This window comes from Phaseolus vulgaris, chromosome 2, assembly GCF_000499845.2.
Source record: "Phaseolus vulgaris cultivar G19833 chromosome 2, P. vulgaris v2.0, whole genome shotgun sequence".
NCBI classification, from domain to species: Eukaryota; Viridiplantae; Streptophyta; class Magnoliopsida; order Fabales; family Fabaceae; genus Phaseolus; species Phaseolus vulgaris.
The window spans coordinates 15081397-15089753 of record NC_023758.2 but is presented as its reverse complement, the minus strand read 5'-3'; the positions used below and the strand labels follow the sequence as shown (position 1 = coordinate 15089753).

The following is an 8357-nucleotide window of genomic DNA, read 5'->3' as shown; positions in this document are numbered from 1 at the left end:
TAATTCGGGATTTTGCATGTGCCGGTAACTCTCTCCATCATAACTATCTATCTTCCGCACACAAAACTCATCACCTTTTCTTTCAAAACTAAACATGCACCAACAACGGCACAATAACCGTTTTATAGACCTTTTGAAGTTGAATTTAACCCAAAGTCCAAATTTTAGAAATAACCTTTTTATAGACCTTTCGAAGTTGAATTTAACCCAAAGTCCAAATTTTAGAAATAACCTTTTTATAGACCTTTCGAAGTTGAATTTAACCCAAAGTCTAAATTTTAAAGATGGCATTGAACCTTATTTCAATGATGGTTAGACTTATCAAACCACCTATTATTTGTCCAGCTTAAGATGGTCACAATCCTGTACCAAATTACAACTGGTGGGAAAAATATTTTTTTTACTGAAATGAAGTAATTTTGAAATGAAAGCAGTAATTTTGAAATTGTATTGTGTGTCCATCACACTTGTAAACTTTTTAGAGTTATCATAGTAAAATTTTCCTTTTCTAAATGAGGAGAAGAAACTGACATGGTCAAAATAGTATGTAAGACTCACCACCACATGTTGAAATTGTTGTAGACTAAAACTGGAATGATAAGAGTAATCCATGATGGAAGGGAAGCAACGTGTCTGGTTATGTTATTATCAACAAGACATTCCATGAGGGAATAGGAGGTATAAAAAGAGAAGAATATACAGAACACAGCTGCAATAACTTGCAGCATAGCATTTGGATAAATGGTATTAACTATTCATTCTACTGAGCATGACAAAATTGCATGTAAGTACACATGCCTCAACGCATGCAGTCCAAAACACAACCTGATAGAAACAAGGAATTTACATACAGATATGTTTTATGTTCAAATCTCAGTGCACACGAGGCGATTGCCGGTGAGCATGAAGAGGGGATGCGGTAGGAGTTAGATTTAGAGGTGACCGATTTCGGGCAGGAGATTTTCTCACAGGAGTGTGAACTCTATGGTGTTCTGAAGAATGAGAGTTTCTGGTTGTAGTTTTGGGGGCTTCTATCTGTTCCAGAGTGGCTAAAACCTCTGTCATTGGAGGCCTTGTCTTGGCCTCAGTGTTGAGGCATTGTAGAGAAAGTGTGGCAGCCATGAAGGCACCCTTTTGCGGGTACTGCCCCTCCAACTTGGTATCCATGATCCGGAACAGTCTTCGTTTGTCGCTCAAATATGGCTTTGCCCAGTCCACCAGATTCTGCTCCATACCAGATATTGTTTTATCAACTGCACGTCTTCCAGATAAAAGTTCAAGCAACACAACTCCAAAGCTGTAGACATCACTTTTGGCTGTCAACCTACCTGTAAATCAATTAGGAAGTTAGTCCAATGTTTTAACATACTATGAGATGCAATGAGTCTTCTCATTTAGAGAGAGATGCTGCAACACATCACAAGCTGACTATATGTTTTCAACACTATTATTAGTGAGGTTGGCATTACATTTTTTGCTCAATAATGGAGAAAGCATTTAAAAGATTGTGTTATTAGCATTTCTTGCTGTGTGAAATAGTACAACATAAAAAAAATGAACCTAAAAGTTGAGGCACAGAGTGCCTGTTTTGAAAGGAAAATCGTGAAAACCCTTACACCAACTATCCGTATGATGAGAAGTACTGCCGCTGTGGCATTTATCAATTATTCTAAACCGAAGAAAAGAAACTATAACAAAGTATATAGGGTTTGAGTTGTATAGCAGGTTAAATTGGAGGAGACTGAAGAGACTACGTACATGATTGAAAATTATCAACAATGAATATTAATAATCAGGTAAAGCACCATCTATCAGAAAGCATACCAGTTGCAACATATTCAGGTGCTGCATATCCTTGAGTACCCATGACTTGAGTAGAGACGTGAGTTCTATCACCAGTAGGACCCGCCTTAGCTAAACCAAAGTCAGAAAGTTTAGCATTGAACTCCTGCCAATCCCTTTGCATGATAAGTAAGCAGTTTACACAAAAAGAAAAACGAAGAACTCGCAACATCCTATATATTCTTGTTCTTCTTACCGCATCAAGTAGGATATTAGAGGCTTTAAAATCACGGTATATGACTTGTGAATTGGCGTTATGAAGAAAAGAGAGTCCTCTAGCAGCACCAATAGCCACTTTCATCCTCACTGACCAAGAGAGTGGTTGGGGTCCTCCTGTCAAGTAAAATGAACCCATAAATCTCGAATGTATGCAGTTACCAAATGATCAAGAAAATAGCTTAATAGACACAAATTATGAATAAATGGCATAATGCTTTATGTAACTTACTTCTAAACAGATGGTTCTCCAAGCTCCCTTTTGGCATAAACTCATAGACCAATAGCCGATTCTCTCCCTCCAAGCAGTAACCAATTAATTTCACCAAATTAGGATGGTACAGTTGTCCAAGGTAGTTAACCTCAGTCTGAAATATTGATTAAGAATTTCATTACCATGTGTATGTGAAAAAAAAAGAGTACTATTTTGTGCAGGATTGGAAGCAAACACTCACCAACCACTCTTTATGACCTTGAAAACCTTCAGGTTTGAGCTTCTTTACAGCAACAACCATTCCTGATCCAGGCTTTGAAGCTGTAAATGTGTGTTCATCAATCCATCCTTTGTAGACGCACCCAAATCCCCCTTCACCGAGAAGACTATCAGGCCGAAAATTTCTGGTGGCATTCTTCAGCTCATTGAATGTGAAGGACTTGAGATTGGGAGAAGACAAGATTTCACCCTCAGACCTTGGTGTGGGAAGACTTAAGGCGTTGCTTTTTTCACTGTATGATGGAATAGATAAACTGGAAGGTGTAGCTTTAGAGATTCCTGATGCAGAAATAAAAGGAAAAATTGATTAATCCACATATAGTGCCACTACACAAACAAAAGCAAGTAGGAAAAAAATTGAGCTTTCAAATTTAACCATCAGCAATACTAGAACCCATTTCTCAACAACTATTGTATACACTCCAACAAAAGAGCATTTTTCTTTATTTATTCTTCCATTTCATCATTTCAACCCACAATCCTAATAACCTCAGAAAAACAACGCCAAATCTTCCACTTTATTACGTTATGAACTGCTTATAATTCGACCAAACTTTAATTCTAAAATACAAACCATGCATAAAATCAGACCATAAGGTGACATTCAATCCCCAAAAGAATTAAAGAAGGTGAAATACAGTAAACATAATCATAAAAGTAGAAAAAGAATAATATTTTGAAGAATCTGAACCCTTATATTTCAAGCTAAAATTTTCAAACAGTAAACATTAACACAAAAACAGAACACACCCCTCCTAACAAATTATATATTACAGTACTACTTCGAGAAAACAACCAAACTTTATCTAACCCCTGTTACCAAGAGAGAAAAGGAATTAAACTTTACACCTCATCAGCCCATCACTCTTAAACCCAGTTCCCAAAAAACCATGAAAAAGGAAGCATCACCTTCCAGAAAACCGAAAACAAGAAAAATGAGAAAGAGGATAAATGATCTAACGTAACCAACCAGAAGTGGATCTGGAACTCTGAGCTGCATCAACTTTGGCAGAAGAATCTAGGCAGTTACCCATTAGGCCCTGCCACAATTCTCAACCCTACGCAACACTTTTCAGAGAATGGGTGAAGGGAAAAAAAGGTTTTGAAGTTCGCAATTTCCAAAGAGGTAGTTATTGGAAGATGTTGGGTTGGGTTGGGTTGGGTGGTTGAAAGAGAGAGAGAATGATAAGAAGATAGAAAGAGAGAGAGAGAGAAGAAGTAGAAGTAGAAGGTGGTGAGGGATTAATGCGTGTGGTGAGGGATTAATGCGTGGGACAGAACAGAGATGAAAAGAATGAGTAGAGTTTTTGGATTCGCCTATGCTATGAAGAGTCTCACCCACTGACATTGGAACCGCGTCATACGCGGCCACGTGTTGTGAACTCTCTACCCTCGGAAATACCAGCCCGTCAAATTTGGTTTATCGTTTCGGAGTTTCCTAAAATACCCTTCTTCTTGTCCTTTTTCTTTTCTCTGTCAACTAAATAGCTACTCACACACTAAATGACTTTTATGCTCTATAGAATTACTTTCTTATTTTGCAATTTGCTTCAACAGTGAGAATGTTGTGTTTAATTAACAAAACTTGCTGCTACATTTATTAGATAATTAAGTACTTAGTTTAGGAAAACACTTCTTCTTCTATAGTGCTTTTTTAGTAGTTATAAATAAAGAAAGTGGTCTTAAAAGTTGATATACAATGTACACTGATATTAACTAACTGTGACTTGCTAAAATAGGTAGATATTAGTTTCACGTTTAAGATGCATAATTAAGTTTGACTTAAAATTTAATTTTACTTCAAATACTTTATTTTGGTGTTGTTATGTTTGAGACAAAATTCCTGTACAAGAAAAGGGAAGTTTTGGGTGATTCTATAGCAAACCAAACAACTCGGATTTTTAATATTTTTTAATTAAAAAATAATTATCATTTTAAAAAGTAATATATATTTTTCATAATATATTGAATATGAAAAGTATATATGTGGTTATCTTATCTGTAAAAACTGTTAAATATATCTTAATTGATTATGCACTTTTAAATAATCCAAATGTTCTAATCATATTTATATTTTTAAATAATAGAGATAAAATTAAATAGGACTAAAACCTTACCTATTTTAATTTATTAGAGATCAAATTAAGACCTTTTAATATCTAATGCAAACCCTTGGCTCAAATTTATCGAATAATAATGATTTTTCCCCTACAAACGAAAGTTAATAATATAAAAAAGCCATCATAAAATATAAAATAGAAAGTGGTGTTATATTTAAGCAATGAATGTGGGAAATTTTTGAAAAATGGAAGGGGTACTATGGGAAACGTTGATAAAGTTGTGAGCAGTCGTCACTTTTAGCTAAGCATGAAGTTCAACACGAAACAGATGAAGACAACGCAGATGAGATGGAGAGTGAGAGAAAGAAGGCATCATCTTCTCTGTTGGAAAAACACATAATATTTTATTTACTTTTATTTTTTAAATTAAAATATCTTTAAGCAAAGAAAGTGGATGCTCTTTGAAGCCGTTGACGATCATAAATTCATTTCACACTGCTATGGCTCCACAAACTTCATTAGTGAAAATAACATATATCTCATTCTACATATCACATAGTCCTCCACATTTAATACATATTAAATTAAATTATGGGATGCAAGTCACATTCAAATTTCATTGAAAGAATAGGTTACAAATCACACAAATACAAATAAATATAACTTTAATTTAAAATTGGTTAGGATAAGTGCATCTGAGTTTGTATTAGACATGAATTTTAAGTTTAGCTCAATTATATTTATGGTTGGTCTAACCAACAAATTTTCGCTATGATAGATTTTTTATATCTCTGATATCATGTTAAGAAGTAAATTTTAAGTTTAAGTCAATTTTACAAAATCGGTTCATAAGGTGAGATTTGCATTCGTTTATATATTATGAAATGTCATTATCTTTGTTGGATGTGAGATCTATGAGATCTATGAGATCTATAACTGTTTGTGTCACGTTAAGTAGACAATGTAACTAAAGAGTTATATATATAAAAAAGGTTAAATATGTTTTTCATCCCTCTATTATAATTCGAAATTGATTTTCATCGTCCAAACTTTCTTATATATTATTAAATGTCATTATCTCTATTAGATGTGAGATCTACAATCGTTTGTGTCACGTTAAGTAGAGAATATAACTAAAGAATTATATATAAAAAATGGTTAAATATGTTTTTCATCCCTCTACTATAATTCAAATTGATTTTCATCCTTGGTCAAAACTTTAAACCATCCATGTGCATGTAGTATGAAAACTATTGGAATAAGTTCTTTTGTATATGAAATGATTGTTAGTTTTTTTCAAAGATTATTAGTTTCTCTCCAAATTCGTTATTTTTACTATATTTCATATAAAAAAAAGTCATTCTAATAATTTTCATATTATAAATATTTGGATAATTTAAAATTTAAACTAAAAACGTAAATTAATTTTGTGTTTTAATATGAGAACAAAAACATATTTAACCTTTTTTTATATATTATATTCTTCAGTTACATTATCTACTTAATTAACATGACACAAACTGTTTTGATTTTTTATATAATATTCATGATTTATTAATATTTATTATGATTTTTCTCAGAAAAAATGTAATATTTTGTAATATTAAATTAAATTTAAAATTTATTTTTTAATTTAAAAATTAGATGTTTTATGTTAGATAAAGAACATATGCATTACCATATACATCCTTAAAATAATATCTTATGAACTTGTCAAATCTAGTTTATGTTATTCATGCATACTTAGTTTATGTATAAACTAATCATCATTGTCTTCATCCTAAGGTAGTTCGATTGCAGAACCGAACCACCCAAATCAGAAAAGTATGCCATTATTTCTTTCTTTCTAAATTATGATTTTTTCAAACACGCCACCCTTCTGGTGTTTGACATTGCATATGCTGAAATATTACTATATAAAGAGAGTGAAGGAATTTATAAAATAGGAATTTGATGTTAAGAAAATTTTCATAATTTCCTTGCCCAAAATATTTCTTATATCATAAAGTAAATGCAATTGCGTAATTGTATTCGTATGCATAAAGTTAATAATAATTGATTGATTAGAGTCGCCTAATAATCCTTGAAAATGACAGATGAGAGAGACTTCACACACTCAGATCAGCGGCATGGGACCGTCATACATATAATTTTAAAATATTTCTTTTTGTGTTTATAAAAAAGTATTAAGATGTATTATTTTAATTTGATCGTTAATATTATTATTAATAAGATTAATGTCACTAATGGCAACCATCCCATTATAGATAAAGTAAATTATTTAGTGAATTTCTATGTAAGGTTAGGCTATGAACTACTATAGTAAATTTTAATCCTATGATTAATAAGTTATATACTTTATATATGTTCCTGATAGAGAGATGAAACCTAGAGAACTATTGAAATCTTCTCATCCTTCCTTTGGTCGGTCAAGTTGTTGGGTGATGAACTGAAATTCTTCTCGTCCTCCTGCTTCTCCTTCGGTACTCAGTCTCGGGTGAACATCGGATGATAGGGGTACTTACGAAGGCACTCCGACGCTCAAGTCAGTAAAACGGGTGGTCAGTTCTCAGGTAGGTGAACAATAATAAATGACGTACCTTACTCCTTGGGATGCGTGTTATTTATATTATTCCAATGGACTTACCTTATTGGGCCCGTTTATCGAGGTGGATACCGTTTAGGATTGTATTACCTAATTCTTAATGATGGATTAACTTCATTGGTCTTGGTTTGAGCGTTAGTGATAATCAGGGTTGGCCGTCGGCCAAGTTTCCCTTGATATGTGTCGGTCATCGGCCAGATTTCTCTGGCCTTGGTCGTTTCGACCGTCGGTCAAGTCTCTCGGGTCTCGGCTGGCTTTCCTTTGGTCTTGGTTAAGTTGACCCAATCTCGTAGCAGTCAGGCGGGTCTCGGACAAGGAGATCAGGGATCGGCCTCGCCCATACCGGTACAATATATATATATATATATATATATATATATATATATATTTTATATTTTATTTATTTATTTATTTTTTTGCTATAACATTATTCAAATTGGAGGAACACTTTGGTCTATGACTTCATGATTAAAGGTAGATATACGGATTGGTCTGACCATCCACTAAAGATTCAGTGTATGAAACCAGAGCTTTAAATAGGTTGAATAAATCCAAATGTTTTTATACTTTCGTATATCCATACCTTATAAAAGCATATTTTAATAATTAAGTTCAATTTTAATATATTAAAAATAAAGAATTTTTTTCCAATAAACTTATTAAGAAAAAACTCAAATAAAACTCACATCAATTTATTTACCAGTATGGATTTATTTATTGTACAAGTTCAGAATTTGGATATTGATACACCAGCTCTGCGGAAAGAGAATTCTAATCTTGTATTCTTTTTTCAAACATTTAAAAAAAGTAAAAGAAATTTTAAAAACTGAAAATTAAAATTAATATATATATATATAATAGAAAGTGTTGAATATAATTTGAATTTTTGAATAATAAAATAAATTATAGAATAAAAATGTTTAAATTAAATAAATAGTAATTTGGTTTGTATAAGTAAATATAAAATATAAGTTTTTATTACCATAATTAATTTTCTATTATAAAAAAGTTAAAATAATTTCTTAAATATTTCAAATAATACATTAACAATGTAAAATTATCTTAAATTATTAAAAAAATTATTTTATGGTACACTACAAAGATGTCAACAATTAATTATCATAAAATAATATCAACAACT

At 32.1% G+C, this 8357-nt stretch overlaps 1 pseudogene; it reads right to left on the bottom strand.

Moving 5' to 3' along the window:
- Positions 1–697: 697 nt before the first annotated feature.
- LOC137810785 (probable serine/threonine-protein kinase PBL3) lies at positions 698–3945 on the bottom strand (annotated as a pseudogene).
- Between the last annotated feature and the right edge of the window lie 4412 nt (positions 3946–8357).